We start from the raw sequence: 15,960 nt of genomic DNA on the forward strand, positions 1-15,960 counted from the left end.
AACCAGAAATATCCCCCCAGATTTTCAAAAGCATTTGATGTTTTCAGGTGCCCAGCATGCCATATCCCAGTTAGTCCTGACTTTCAGGGACTGCTAAACACCTGGCTCTCCGGCAATTGTTCCCTTTTCAAAGTGTCTCAAATACAAATATAAGGGATCCAAAACTGTTAATTTTTTTGAAAATCTAGAGCCATGATGAACAGTCCACCTACGAGAACCCAGCCCAGATGAAAATTGCATGGATTCGAGCCCCCCAAATAAGAAGCAATAGTCAGTACCTGCGCCTGTAAGGTGACAATGCACCCTGCCATTGAAGTAGAAAGGAGCATTTCTCCTGTGCACAGAAAATTGCACAGTTCCTGGGAAGAAAAACAGCAAATCTTTTTAGTAAAACTCACCAAATTATTAACGTTGTGGTTTGTAATTCTGCCCAGGCAAGTACTCTGTTGCTCTGAGTTGTTGGTACAACGTACCTGGAGAAATCAATGGCACGGCACAATAAAAAACTTTGCTTAGGACACCTCCCACTCAGTGAAGACGTTGCCATCTGGAAGGCAAAGGGTTCAGAAAAGGTTCCAGGGCTTTGCAGGCTGCAGCCTGAACCTAGCAGAGGCAGTGGGGATTTCTCCTGAGCAAGGAGAGTCCAGGATAGTTCAAAGGAGCCTTCTCTGCAATCAGGAGGTGCTGTCACCAAAATTCATGTCTGACGAGCATAGCAGCTGCTCATACAGGTTGTTTAGACTTGCTCGGAAATAATCTATGGAGCAAATACTCTGAAAGCACGGGGGACAGGAGGAAAGGCACCCTGACCCCCTCGCCTTCTGCTAACTAGAGCTCTAGACATCACCCGAGTGTGGTCCCGGTCCCTCAGCTGGTGCTGGGTGCTGTGAAGGACTGGGGAGGGCTGGAGGAGAGTGCAAGACCTGCTCCTATTCTGGCCTGGCTGTGCAACCAGTGTGGCAGAGGGGAGTTGTGAAAACGTGGCTGAAGCTCTCGGATTTACCTGCTTGTCATCAGTGCACCACCCGGCCCTCAGCACAGTGATTGCTAGGAACCAAACCAACAAAAGAGAAGAGTTTGACTGATTTTTGCAATGCTAATTTTAAACTTAAACCTATTCCTAAATAATGTACCTTGCCTCTTTTTTTTTTTCTTTCCTGTAAAAATGCACATTGTGTTACTTGTTCTATAGGCCTACCAGAAGACCAAATTAAGCGATATTCATAAAGCTCTAGAGATCCAAGAGCAAATGGAACTAGAGAAAAGAAAAAGGTTATTATCTTGTCATGTTTGGCCTGAGAGGAAGATTATCCATATACCTTGCCAGACCTATTTATTGTCTTATTTTCTCCTAGCTTATATTTCTCATCTTTCTAATCCACTCCATCTAATCCAGCCAACATTTTATTTTAGCACAGTTCTCATGACTTGCTGATGAAGGTGTATTTGGCAAGAGCTTTACATCTGCAGCTTTACATAACCTGATAAAGTGCAACACAGGTAGGTGGAACAAAACAATAGATAACAATTAATGAATACACAACTTAAAAAAAAAATAGTTGTTTTTTTTTTCCCTAGAAAACAGGCATTATATTCTTCTGCTGGCATATCAGTGAGGGAATGGGTTTGACACAACTCATTTTCCTGATTTTTGGCAGAATGGGCTCCATTCTGTATCGCACGTACTGATCTAAATGCATGTTCTACTTACTGTGATGTGGCTTTGTTTAACAAACAAACCGAAAATTATTTAAGTGGATGTAATGCATGAAATAAGTTTCTATAATGGGAAGTACTTATCATTTTAATCATGAAGGATGTATTATTTCAATCATGAAGGAATCTATGATAAATTCTAGATGGACTATGTTTTTCAAGTGTTGCTTATGGTTTGGCTGCACTGACTCAGAGAAAACAATGAAGTTCAAGGGCTTTCAGTCCCTTACAGGGTTCAACAACCAAATCACAGCGTGCTGGAAATTTTTCTGAATACCAAAGCCCCTTGCATTTTTCCTTTTCATCTATAATCAAACAGCATTTCTCTCCCCTTGTTGCTAGTGAATGCATTAGGGTCTAAACTTTATAATCTCCAGAGCTGTTTCCTAGAATAGATGCAAGCGGAGCACTTGGTTAGGGACAGCCAGGAGGCAGGGAGAGATGATTACCTTCAGGCAGTCTCAGTGGAACTTCCCAGGGCTCCTACGGGCACAGCCTAATGCGGGACTTAGGATGCTGAACAGACTTCCATTATGGGGGCTGGCTATGTTGATGCACATCCACACACAGAGAGCTCCTTGTTAAAATGCACACCAGTGGTTCCAAAATACAGCAGCTCAGTTGGGGTTCATTAACAGCAAAATCATTCCGGAGGACATTGTTTCAGAGAGGAAAGAATTTCATTTCTTGCAGGATTGGTTTTTAGTTGCATATAGCCTGGAGATTTTGCTGTTAGATTTAGGTGGAAGTCTAGTTAGAGAGAGCCTGGAGCTCGGGAGCACAGCCGTGCCGAAGGCTTCAGCGGGGTTAACTCAAGATTTACATGCGGTGCCTACCACGGTGGGACCCCAGCTTACACAGGACATGTTAAAATAAATTCCTATTAACGAGGTGGCTTTAGCATGTGTGTATGACGGGCATCCAGTGCCCAACAGGAGGATGGTTCAGCCACGTGGCACAGCCTCTGCACTGCTAATGGAAGATCTCTACCCATGACAGTAATGGGGGAGCAAGCGTGCTTTGTTCTGCTCTCAAGTGTTCCTTTTTAGCAGGCACACAAGCAATTGCCCCAGACCTATGCAGCTCTTAAGGCAGCGAAGGGCTGCTGTGATGAGGAAATCTTAGTCCATTTTAATCAGCAGGTATTAAATAAACAAAAGAATTATCACTAATAGATACAAATGAGTTGCCACACAGCTTGAGTGTCAACTTTCTCTTGTTTGCCAGGGACCATATAGTGGAACACACAAGACATCTAATGATTTAGTAATACACTGCAAGTAAACACCTAATTACCAGGTCTAGGAGGGGAAGGAATAATAAGCTACTTGGGAGGAGGCTATCAGTCATTTTAGCTTTGATTTCTTGTATGGAGTCCTGCACCAAACATGCTGGTAGCTCTCATCTCACATGTATGTCACCGTTTCTCAGGAATAAGTCTGTTCATTTGAAGCTCAGCTCTATTTTTAAAATCTACTCTTTCTGAAAGAGCTGTCTTAAAAAAAAAAAATAAAAAAATAAAAAAAAATTGTACTGCAAAAGGGACAAAATTGCTCCTCAACAAAGGGGCCTATCAACAGCCTGTCAATAATGTGCCAAAGGCCAGAACCTGCCTTTCAAAGAGGCTCTGCAGTCTGGATGTGTACTTTGAGAGCAATTAAGGGACGTGAGCTACATGATGATTATCTCATGGGTGACATTTTCATTGGCTCTTTGGGAAAAGAGAGAGATGGGTTTGAGATGGCTGTGATCAATGTGCATCCTAGCCCCACATCAATGGCAGGAGAACATGTGGGAGACAGACCTGGAAAGCAAAATGTGCAAGAAAAGGAAGCAGGGAGGGGAGAGATGGGGAAGGCAGGAGAATTTTTAAATCCTAGAAGGTGAAAGAAAAAGCTACAGTGGGAAGTGGAAGGAAGGACAAAACCTGAGATGATTAGGGGAAAATGGGAATGCCTCCAGGCATCGGGAGGGCTGGCAGCTCTCCAGAGGCCAGGGAGGGCAGGAATAGGAGAGGAAGGGACTGCAGGATTCCTGATGGAGGAGAGGGGAATGGATCCCCCTGAGTGAGAAGAAAGTCCAGAGATGATGGCGTAGATGTGTGCTTGCACAAAACATCCCCAAACTGAGACCAAAGGGGTATCTTAGTACAGAGGTGCAATTATGTTTACTCTGCTTTTTCACTAGCATATTCCCATCAGTGTTGTCCATCTGTCCTTCCTTCATCTCTTCTCTCTTCATACTACAGGTACAAGCCCAGAGCTGAGAGCAGACAGCAGCACACAGAGACACTGTGCTGGATGGGAAACAAATACCAATTGGGTGAGGACTACACCTAAAAACCTCAGCTGAGTGCCTGAGCCTCACTGCAAGGTTAGTAATGCCCAAGGGACAAGAAGAGCCTGGATGACACCCAGAAATACAAGCTGGCTCGGTGGCAGGAGCTCAGAAGTGCTCACTGCCCCACGTGCACTGTAAAGGCAGAGCACTGCACAGGATTGCCCCTTGGCACGGACACTGCTGCTTGCACAGGGACCTGTACAGAAGCGAGTGCCAAAAAGCAGCTCAAATGCTGCGTGTGTGCAATTGCCAGGGGCTGGCTTCTGGCTGGGCCAGACCCAGCTCCACGAGCCGCAAACACACAGGTTCCTACCAGTGTGGCTGATCCTCTGAGCTTTGGTTTTTACAGGTCAAGCAGTTTCTCTTAATTCCTAAGATAAAATGACATTCTTCCAGACCTAGGCAAAATGTTTCACAGAAAACATGTACACAATAATGTGGATTTGGTTACTCTATTTCCCCAGTTTGCCCAATTGCTTGTTTAAGAAAACAAATACTGGCAGAAGAAAATGTTGCTTAATTTGCTATAAAACAATCCTCTTTCTGCTTCTCATTTTATGAAAGGGTTAAAAATATTGATATTGAGCAAAAGCAAAATTGTTTTAAAATATTTGGAAACCTTCCCAGCCCCAAAAGGTGCTGTTACATTTGCAATTACTATATCTTCCAGTGCTGCATGTACCAGAACATATAACCATGTATATACCTGATGTGTGCATCTGCATTTAACACAAATGCATGCTCACATGCTATGCAAACAGTTTCAAGCAGATCTGACAGACGTAAGCTTCTGCTCTGCATTCTCCAGGATTGTCTTCTGAAGGGGATCTTCATAATGTTATTTTACTAGCTAAACATTGGGAGTAACTCTCCATCATAGGCAAACTATGCTGAAGACAGAAATCAACTGACACGTTCAGTCTGGAGGAATCCCCCCGGGTACCAGCAGAATGCATTAACAGTGCATTTCTCCAGTGAGATATGATGGGAAGAGCACAGAGCAAAAAAGAAGGTAAAATGGTTAAAAACAACTTGTGTTTTTAGACCCCAGACTCCCACAGAAATCTTTGGAGATGCTGAGCTCCCTACCTCTGAACATTGGGCCTTTCATTTGCAAGCAGAAATAATGTTTTGGACGTCCAGCTTAGACTCCTGTTATTTAAAATTGTTCAGAGTATTTTTCTCTAGACCAGTTTGCTGCCCTGATAATTAACGTAGCCAATGGCTGCTTTCTTTTCATTTATCAGCAGTTTTGTTTTTTTGTTAACACAAGCAGAGAGAAGATGAAGAAACAATCTCTCGAAGGATACAGCCTGACAGTAATACCGCCATCTGACTAAAAAGAACTCAGACATACGCATAATCCTCAGGAAAATTCATCTCCACCCTCCCAGCAGACCCTGGTGAGAGCCCTTGAAGTGGTAATTAAAGTCTATTGAGTGGCAACTGCACCTGTTTAGAAAGGAGAGTGTGGGTAAGAGGTGCACAAAGGGAGATGAGCAGCAGAGAGGGAGTGTGAGCGAGGAGCTGCTGGAGGTGGGGAAGAAGGGAAGCGGAAAGAAGAAAAGGTATATTTGTTGGCGAAGCCAATCCAATACGATGTATGTTTCACATTCTTCCCTTCATTTGCTTTCTGCCTGCTCTCCTGCACCCCTTCACGCACACAGCCGGCTTCTACCCCACTCTCACACCCACTGATGGAAACTCCAGGGGGCTTTCCCCGGCTAGCCCGGGCCCTGGACCAGCAGCTGCTCATCTGGTGTAAATCAACAGAGTTCCACTGAAGTCCTGGTGGAGTTACGATCAGCTAGCGCTCATTTACGCCAGCTGAAGATCTGTCCCAGTGACACTCATTAACAGTCACTGGGCTCCTCAGCCTGGCAGCTGGGACATGCCAGTTCTTGTCTGCTGGGTTGTCTTTCTCCCTAGAATAGAGCACATCCCTTTCGGTGTAAATCCTACAGCATCTGGGATGAATAAATCAGAGATGTTTCTGGTTTTCAGCAGACATGTCTGAGAGCAAAGTCTAGGCAGAAACTGAGTGAAATGGAGGAACCCAAAGCAGTGCTTGCAGGCAGGCAAAGCCATGCCTATCAATAGGACTGCTAGTTTTGCATCCACATGAGGCTCCAAAAGCTTTGAACCAGTGTCACAATCAGATAGATGTTCCTAGGTACTACGTGTGAGACCGTGCAAAACGGGCTTACTCATAAATACTGGCAGTAACTGTGGATTCTGACATAGCCTTGCAGACTACTGCTGACCCAAGGACCACAGCCGGGGAGCCACTGGTGTGTCCAGTGAATTGTCACTTGGTGGGGAGACCTGGAGGCCAAAATCTGTGATATTGTGGCAGTGGCAGCTCTGCCAGCTTCAATAGACCAGTGCTGACTTGTGTCACCAGGTAATTGCGTACTGGTTTGCTAATGGCACAAACCAGAAGATTAAGTGGTGAAACAATGGGGAAAAGAAAGACACAAAAAGTGGCAGGGGGAAATCCTCCAATGTTTGAGATGGAGAGCATGAAAAGGGGGACATTCTTTGGTACGGACATCTGGACTGCCTTAGTGACCAAGGAGCCAAAGACCAGCACTGCAGAGTGATGTAGATGCATGGCCCAAGGAATTCGTCATCCTGAGACCCGTGGATTGAGAGCAGAAATCCCAATTATTTCTGACATAATCTCAATTTCATTTTTGATGCCAGTAATCTGGGCATTTCAGATGAGGCCATAAAGATTTAGTGCATCACCTTTGCCTAATTAGTCAAAGGCTCTGACAATCGTGTTTTGTAGTAGCATGCAATCATCCCTTACGCTCTACCTATGCACACACACTACTGAAGCCTACTCATTTAACTCCCTTTATCCAACCCCAAAATGGTTTTCTTTCTGTGTTACTACGCATTTGCAAAGATTCTGCAGTAATACAAGCTCTCCCTTGTCACGGCAATTCTATATGTGCCCCAGCAATCAACTGAACAAAACTAGGTTTCCTGGGGTGAGAACAGAAGAGGAAAGAGGTTTATCCTCAGAGCACCCTGAGGCTGAGCTGTGCAAAGGATTCAGGCAGAATAATTTGACCGGTGTTTGCAAAATTTTCGCTCTCGCTGGACTTGATGGCAAGCAGTCCCCTGTGAATCCCTGACCTTCATACTCTGCAGGCTGCCTGGGATGGCTGAAATAAACCACGGGACTTTGTCTTGATCCCCGATTGTCAGAGTACACATCAATTCTGGTGCAAAGTTGTTGCATCTGCTTTCTACAAATATTAGCAACGTCTCTGTAGCACGCAGTCCTGATAGCCGTACCGGGAAATGCATCCTTGTGAATGAAGACAGAAAGGAAAATGCATTCAGCAAAAGCCAATTCCTCTGGCTGTTAAGGGTGGGATTTGCAATTTGTTGGAGAGATGATCTGAGCTGCTCACTTAAATTCAGCTACAGTTAACAGAGACAGACAGGTATGTCTGGACAACAAGTCAACCAACCAGTCAAGCCCTGTCTTTGAGTGAGATTAATTTTTGTACTGATTACAAGGGTGCCTACATGACTCACTTAACACAAAATGCCTAACTGCTATCAGGCTAGAGTTACATGAGAGGAATCATACCTAAAATACCTCACTTGCATGTCTCCTAAACTCTAGTCTTGTCCATTAACAAAATCATTGGGTACATTGTCATGAGATACATTGCCTCATTTCTATATTTTTTTTCTCCCAGATACTCTTCTCTATTATTTTTTTTTCCTTTCAGCCCTCCTGTTCCTCAGCCTTTTTCTTTTTTTCCACCCTCCCTCTGATTGCCGAGTAGCTTCTTGACTTTTCCATCAATAAGTCTAAAGAGCATTTGAACCATTCTGTTCCCCCTTTCTCTCCTCCCTCCAGTTCCAAGTCAGGCAAGCGCATCGATCAGAGGAGCTCAAGAAATATCTGGTGTTTTGTTGTCAGGATGATAATAACATTGCAGTTGTGAATGGGCTGCTGCAGGCCTGATCATGGACACCTGCAGGGTTTGTTTAATTGCATTTAATGACAAATCCTATACAGAGGAGCATTGCCAGAGAGATTTATTATCCACCAAAGAGGCAAAGCACAACAGCTCAAAATATAATTTGCACTGAGCATTTTTTCCCCTGCCTCTCTTTAAACCATTGTAATAAATAACAAATCGGGTAAAGTGGGCAACACCAGTCTGAGACAGAGGTGGGGGGCAGAGGACAGAGATTGAAACCAAAGGAAATAACAGCAATAAGGCCACACTGTTCTTTCTACCATCCCTGTGGTCTGGTGTATAGGAAATACTGTTTGTTTAATTTACAGCCTAGAAGTGCAGCTGGGGATCTCTCTGTGATGAGCCAGCCTCTTCTCAGATAGCCAGAGGCTAAGCTCTTGAGTCCCTATTCTTTCTAAGCAGGCTTTTTTTCACCGTGTTCTGTAGATAAGTTTAGATCTTATCTGTAAAATCAATTACAAAGAAACTACAGTGGCTTCTCAGCACTATGGGTGTCACCTGCCACAATTACAAGGAGGCATGAGCTTCCACGCGGTTGAAATCTCTGGGACAAACTACAAGTGGCAGATCTCATCCTGAAAAATACCACTTTGAGAAATACGGCCCTACACAGACAGATCACTCTACCTGAAGTCTAGACAAAAGTCTCACACACCTCTGAGGCTGAACGGAATTTATGTTTCCTACTAAATGCCACGCTCCTGGAAGGGAATTCATATGTGTATAAAGAGCAGAGGACCTCATTCCCTTGCTCAAGCCGTAAACAGTCACTTCTCTCTTGATTATTATGTGCTTGTTTAGTGACAACTTGTGGCAAATCCCTTCCCCAGTGTGGTATATCACTGTGCTAGGCAGAGTGCAGTTCCAGAACAACTGTGAAGTGTTGTCACCTGAATTGGTGCAGCTGGACTAGATGATCTTTGAAGGTGCCCTTAAACTGAACTATTCTATTCTATTCTATTCTATTCTGTTCTGTTCTGTTCTGTTCTGTTCTGTTCTGTTCTATCTATCCTATCCTATCCTATCCTATCCTATCCTATCCTATCCTATCCTATCCTATCCTATCCTATCCTATCCTATCCTATCCTATCCTATCCTATTATTATAGTCCTTCCCGAACCATTTTCTCTCTCAGGTTCATAAGTCATCTTTATTATTCACTCTCTCATCCAATTACCCTTGGCAGAATACTGAATTGCCCTGGCAGCTTATTTCTAAAACTTGTCTCTCCTCCCCCCTCACCGGCTCCCCAAGCATTTTCATCAATACACTTTGTGGTATGGCAGAGAATAAGCTACAGTTTAGAAGAAATGCCTTAATTTAGGAAATCCAAGCACAGGCCAGGAACAGGTATGCATCAGAGTAAAGTTGTATTCAGTGTGAGCAAGGGGTGCGTGCTCACTGGTGTTCTCCTTCATGTTCAGATTAAATTTTGCACTTTAAATGGTGCAAACCAGGAGGTCTAGGGATGATGGTGAGCTTGTACCAGAAAATATCACCCAGGATTGTCCCTTCTGCAGTGTTTGGTCTCTATTTTAATGCAGGCAGCAGTCGGCAGTTGGCAATGTCATTACACAAACACGGTGTAGGGTAACACCTGGACTGCAGTTTTATCTGATTTCCTGGACAATGGCAGTATCGCTAATACCCCCTGTTAAATAAGACCACCTGGACATCTCCTGGTATCAGCTCCAGCTATCACAAACACACTTGCTACCTAGGCTAGCACAAAGGATTGTTATCTCTTGAGCAGCGCAAATCCCCAGATTGAAACCACCCATCTGGAGTTTGATTAAAGTGTCCATAGAAAGCACATATGTTTAAAAAAAAAAAAGAGAGAGGGGGGAGAGGGAGGGAGAGGCTGGACTGTGCTCTGTGAGCTTGCACAGGGCACAACCTCTGCCAGCACCAGCAAACTCTCGCCTTTTGCTGAAAATTTCTTTCTCCTTCTATGAAAGAAGCCTTTCACCAAAGCAGCTCCGCAGAGCAGAGGCTGTTGAAGGATACTTTTGTTTCTTTTCCTTTTTTACAACTGCTCACAAAAGTACATTTAACAGGCTTGATTTGGCGACAGGGAGGATACTGTCCCTTGTCTGACTCCGCCGGCTGAGGTAAGTCTGCCTCGCTCAGACAACGGCGGTCAAAAGGAATAATGCGAGATCCTTTACTTGGATGTGAGCCAGCATTGTCCTTTCACGTGTTATTCATGAAATATGCAAGGTATTAACAGCAGAAAGCTGGGTAGTGGAAGCAAAGCTAAACCTGGGGTGAAATAAAGATTGCTCTTCGACAAATTCAGAGAAAAGGAAACGGCAAAAGGGTTTTGTTTTTTCTTGCTGAGATCAGTCTCTCAGTAGGATTGCAGGAAACCCAGCACTATCATTATCTTATCTTTTTCTTTGCTGCCTGATTCCTTTTCTCTAGCATTCCCAAGTATATATTACGTTTACTTATTTCAGTCAGACCAAGATACAACTGAGAGATAGGCAGGTTGGCAGAGCACTCCAGGAGAAGTTTATCACAGGGTATGGAAAAAGAAGATCCTGCTGAGTCTTGATATACTTGAATAAAAAAAAAAATCCAAATTTTTATAGTCATCTATAGTCTTCTGAGTGGGAAAATGGAGCAGAAAGTCACAGGTACAGTCACAAAATTGGATAGACGATTACAGTGAGATTTGACATGGTCTCGCAAAGAGCAATATTTTTCTTTTTCACACTGTCTAACATGCCTACCATCCATCCCTGAAATGAGAACCAAGTGTTGAAAGAATGAGAACAAGTGAGGAAGGATAACAGAAGAAGAAATGAAGGAGGACGTCCCCAAGGAGGAGGTGCTGCTCTCAGTGGTCTGGCTCTGTGTGGAAGACTAGTGATTTTGTTGTTCTGACTTATAAAGGTGACAACAAATCATAGCCTGCCATACAGTGCAGATCTTCACCCTCGCTGGTGTGAGAGATTGCTGACGGGACGGACTGGGACACAGAGCTGGTCCAGCTGCCCACCGAGAGCCCTCTCTGTGATACAGCTGCTCCACACCTGAAAGCAAAGTACGTATTGAAGTGCTTTGGCATACTGGAGGTCGTATCAGCCCCTGAGACAGAGACTGTGCCTTATTCTGCTCCTCAGCTCTCGTCCCCTTGAAGTTATCCAAATCTGGGCTCTGGGTGAAGCAACAGGAGGAGTGTCTGTGAAGAAGCAAGCTCTGTAGGCTCATCCTGCAGCCATGAGCAGCTCTCTCTAAGCATGCCATTCACCTGCTTTTACTTTAAAGCAATTTCCCATTGAAAACAACTATTATTATCTTCATATTGTGGATCGAGAAACACGAAGTGTCTCACTCAAAGACTCCACAGCAATTCTGTGGCAAAGTTAGGGCTTGAACCTCAGCTGCTGAAGTCTGCTGGGCACTTAGAAATCCTGCTTGTTTTGAAAGTCTAGCTTGCTGCTTCCAACAGGGTTTTAAAAACCGGAACGGGTGAATTTTCAATACCACCCAGAGCCTCTATTCTCAGAGATATTTAGGTGTGAAAATGAAATTCCTGAATCCTGCTGAGGCCAGTGGTAAAGGTAAGTACTGAAATGTCTTTAATAATTTGGGTTGGTGGTGCTGTAGAGCATTTTCTTTGTGTGCTCAGCATTGCACACTTGTCATTGTTATTACCCACAGAAAGGGTACAGAGAGGACAGAGCCAGTCTCTTCCCAGTGGTGCCCAGTGCCAGAAAAAGAGATGCTGGGCACAAACTGAAATGCAGGAGGTTCTGACTGAACATCAGGAAGCAGTTCTGTACAGTGAGGATGACCGAGCACTGGAGCAGGTTGCCCAGAGAAGTTGTAGTCTCCATTCACGGAGACACTCAAAAGCCATCTAGACATGGCCCTGGGCAACCAGCTTTAGGTGTCCCTGCTTGAGCCCGGGGACTGGACCAGGAAACCTCCAGAGGTCTCTTCCAACCTCAAGAATTCTATGATTCTGTGATTACTGCCTATGTGATTTAGGAACTTAAGTCCTTTTGGCTTTTCCTTCAACTAAGCCATTTAGGTGGAAAACAGAAACGCATCTGGAAAGTCAGCTGTAGAGTTAGTGCAGTACAGCACCAGAGCAAATGTCTGCAAGATGAAGACAGTCACTGACCTCCAAATCCATCTGCTTTGTGGTTCATGAACATGCTTTTCAGTCCTCGCAGCCAGGTTCTGCCAGAAGGTCCAAATCTGATGAGGTCTTTACCGTCCTCGCAGCCAGAGGTCCAAATCTGATGCTCTTGCTACCTTGCCATTTGCCTCAGCCTTTCATTCTTTCAGCTTGAAAGAAAGAGGGTCCAGATCCAAAGACACTATTGTTACTATCATCTTAGATAATCTGTGAGGTAGGAGCAGTGCAATACTTATCCCAGGAAATTTATTGCTAAGGGAATTTAACAGCTGTACAAATTGCTACCCATTGATGATGCATGAAAGAAAAGACCCACGTATCATAAGCATGAGCGACACGCTCTCCCTCTCTTTTACTCCCCCACTGATATATTAAAGCTACAAAAATTCAGAGGGCAGCAGTGCAACCATTAATGTTGAAATTGCCAGGCTGGTGTCTAATGTAAATGAAACTCCATTGATTTAGTGTTACTCAACATACCTCTCCTGCCTGTTCATCTTCTGCAGTCTGATCAAAATCCTTCCTTCCAGGTAGCAATGGCCTCGTGCCCTATATAAGCACAGAAAATAATGTCATCACAAGCCTTAATGATGAAGGTAGTTACAGGACAAAAGCCCCTGCGGCAAGTTGGGTATTGGGTCATTGTTCCTGCTAATGTCATGGTGCCATTTCTCACTATTTTTAGAGTTGTTCTCTTTGTACAGCAAATTTCTCATGTAGTTACTTAAAAATACAGAAGATTTTGTCTTCACTGGACTTAGCAGCAAAAGACCATATTCTTCTGACTTCTGCAAATTAGACAAACCTGTAAAAGCTGAAGAGATTGATAAAAACTTAAATTTAAACTTTGAAAAAACGAGACTCTTGCCCTAATCTGCTGTTAACCCTCAATGTGGTGACAGGCTAAGCACAAAGAGCTTGCAGAAAATGTTGCAGGTACCTAAATTATCGATTCACAGTTTCAGAAGTAACTCAGGGATTCAGTAAAACAACATGGACTTAGTTCCTAAATTATTTATGTGGCTTTGGAACTATTAGCACAGATTCAAACTTCTCCACATTTTGAGGAAAGAGATACGGAGCAATGCATTAGGAACTCTTCATCCTCTCACGCTAACAGTGTTCCAGATCACATATCCAAGCTCTTTTATTATTATTATTATCTACTTTGTGTATTGTTGTTGTTCCACACACCTTAGCATGAATTGAAACTCTGTGCCTTTGGCTGCCAAAAGCCCAGAAGATGCACCTGTAAACTCAGTTTGCCATCTAAATAAGCAAGGCAGAGAGCAGTTATTATTCCCATGTTACTGTCAGGGAAATAGAACATAGAATGATTAACTGACCAGCCCAGGGTCACAAAAGGAGTTCCTAGCATAGGTAGGATCTCAGCCTAGATTTTTGAAGTCTCTGCCCAACACTTTAGCCACCCGTTCACTTGCTCTTTTTTTTTTTTTTTTTTTTTTTAAGTACCCTGTCATTATTTCTGTGAAGAAAATTATGCAACTCCTCCAGCAGCCAGTACTGTGTAATTCAGCTTGTCTGAAAGGGAATATGAAATGGCAGTTTCAAAAAAAAATTAACCCTCCTGCCACACAATCTGGCAGCCTTGTCAAAACGTCTCATTTTTTATCTTCTTTTCCTCCAGTGGGTATTTAATTTCCCTCTATATTCTCAGAATACTGGCTGGGGCTTTATCTGCATTACGCTACAAAACCTTCACAGGAGTCTCCGGGGCCTCGTGGAGGACACACTGTGAAGATGAGGGACGTGATGGTTTCTAGTCCTTCGTTTATTTCTATGCCAGGTGTTGAGCTGGTGTCCCTGGTTTGGGACACTGATTCTTTTGGTGGTGACCTCTGTAGGAGACGCCAAAGGAAGCAAGAGAACTGATGTAACAAGGGAATCTGATCAGAGCCCCTGGTTTCTGCCCCTCACAGCCAAAATCCTGCCCCAGACTTTTCAGGCTGATGCTGTTGCAGCATATCAGCTCAAGGCAAGCTGACATGAGCTGTCCACCACCATGTTCAGCCCTCTTTGACTTGTCAGACCAAATAATCCATTTTCAGGTGGCTCAGGGGTGAGATACTGTGGCTCAGCTCTTCCATATCCATGTCTCAGGATCTACAGGGCTTTTGAGAGACTCCTTGTGCTGTTTATTCTTATTCTCATTACTAAGCAGTTTCTTCATTCATCAAAAAAAAAAACACAAAACAAAACCCACCCCCAAACCCCCCCCCACACACACACTTTTATCAGCTGCACTTCTATCCCGTGATGTTTCTGACAGCTCACCCAGGAACTGGGGGCAGGCTGTTTTATAAATTTGGGAGCTCAAAAGCTTACTTGGTGTTCCGGTGAATTCCATATCCATTGTAAGGAGGGGAAATTAATAGGAAGCTTTAGTTAATAGATACTTCAGATAAAAGTGTGAGTGCATCTGGTCACCATAGCAACGTGAAAGAGCCCGCAGGGAGAGGAAATGTCACTACGTCTGTGTCTGCGCCTTGACCTGCTGCAGTGCAAACAGCCCAAGTGCTGTGGATTTCACACGCGGAGGTGCACAAGCAGGTGTACAGCCCTGTGTACAGGTACACGCCACGCACACATACGTTCTGCTCACACTTTTAGCTGTTTGACATCTCCATGTCGTCAGCTATGCACACAGACACGCACAGGAAGCCTCACGTTAATATTAAAACGGACCACGTGCACCCAAACTCATTGCTGACAGCTATCTACATTTGAGAACGTGTTTTTTAGCTTGTGAACACAGGTGTGTATTTGCACCTCTGTGTGCAGAGGGGACACGGGAATAGTCTCAAATAGCTTCCAGCGCACGCAGCCACTTCTGTCCTGGCACACAGAAAGCTGCACTTGCACAGTACACACACACTGGAGGTGGAAGGACACCTTTGCTCATTTTCTTTTACCCATGAAGCTGCTCTGTCCCCGGGCACGTTGCACGTGTCGACGACACGCTCGTGTGCACGGTCAGACTTTGTGTGGGAATTCTGCCACAGACACTTTGGCTCCGGCTCAGGAGCGCCGAGCACCTGCTGCTCCCGTTGACTTTAACAGCTGCTGGAGTGAAAATTAGGCCCGCGCTGTCTGTTATGCAAAAGCAGTTTCTTAGCAACAAAAATGATATTCGGTGTGAAGGCAACGCGCATTAGCGGGATAATCCTAGGTAATTCCAGACAAGACCTAAATGGGTGGAAGGATGGACGGACTGAATAATAATAATGATAGACAGAGTAACAGCAATGGAAATAATGAGGCTAATCTTATTTCCCTGGAAAGAAGAAACAGCTATAAATAAGACACAACAGCAGAAACCTTGTGCCAATTCCCCATACAAAGATTAGAGCACCGTAAATCCAACTTCTGCCCTAAAAATAGGTTCTGGTAACTAAAGCTTTCCTAATCTGAACTATTGCGTTAGATATTTGTTCCTCGCTCCGTGTTGCCATTCAGGAACGTACGAAGTTGTACATCTTGTGCTACGGCAGGGATCAAGGGGAATTAACCCGTGTGTGGTGCTTGGGCGGGCAGCTCTGCTACCTCCAGACCAGTGTCTCCTCAGCGAACAAGCTGTATGCTTTAAAACACAACAATGATTTTTAAGAACGTGGCGGGCTGGCGCTGTACCATGCTGTGTAGCTGTTTTATTTTGGGGTTTGATCGCTTCGAGGAATTTATCAGAAATAAAACCCACGATGAAACGTGTCCCTATTA

This window comes from Netta rufina (genome assembly GCF_964035555.1).
Source record: "Netta rufina genome assembly, chromosome: 28".
Classification (NCBI taxonomy): domain Eukaryota; kingdom Metazoa; phylum Chordata; class Aves; order Anseriformes; family Anatidae; genus Netta; species Netta rufina.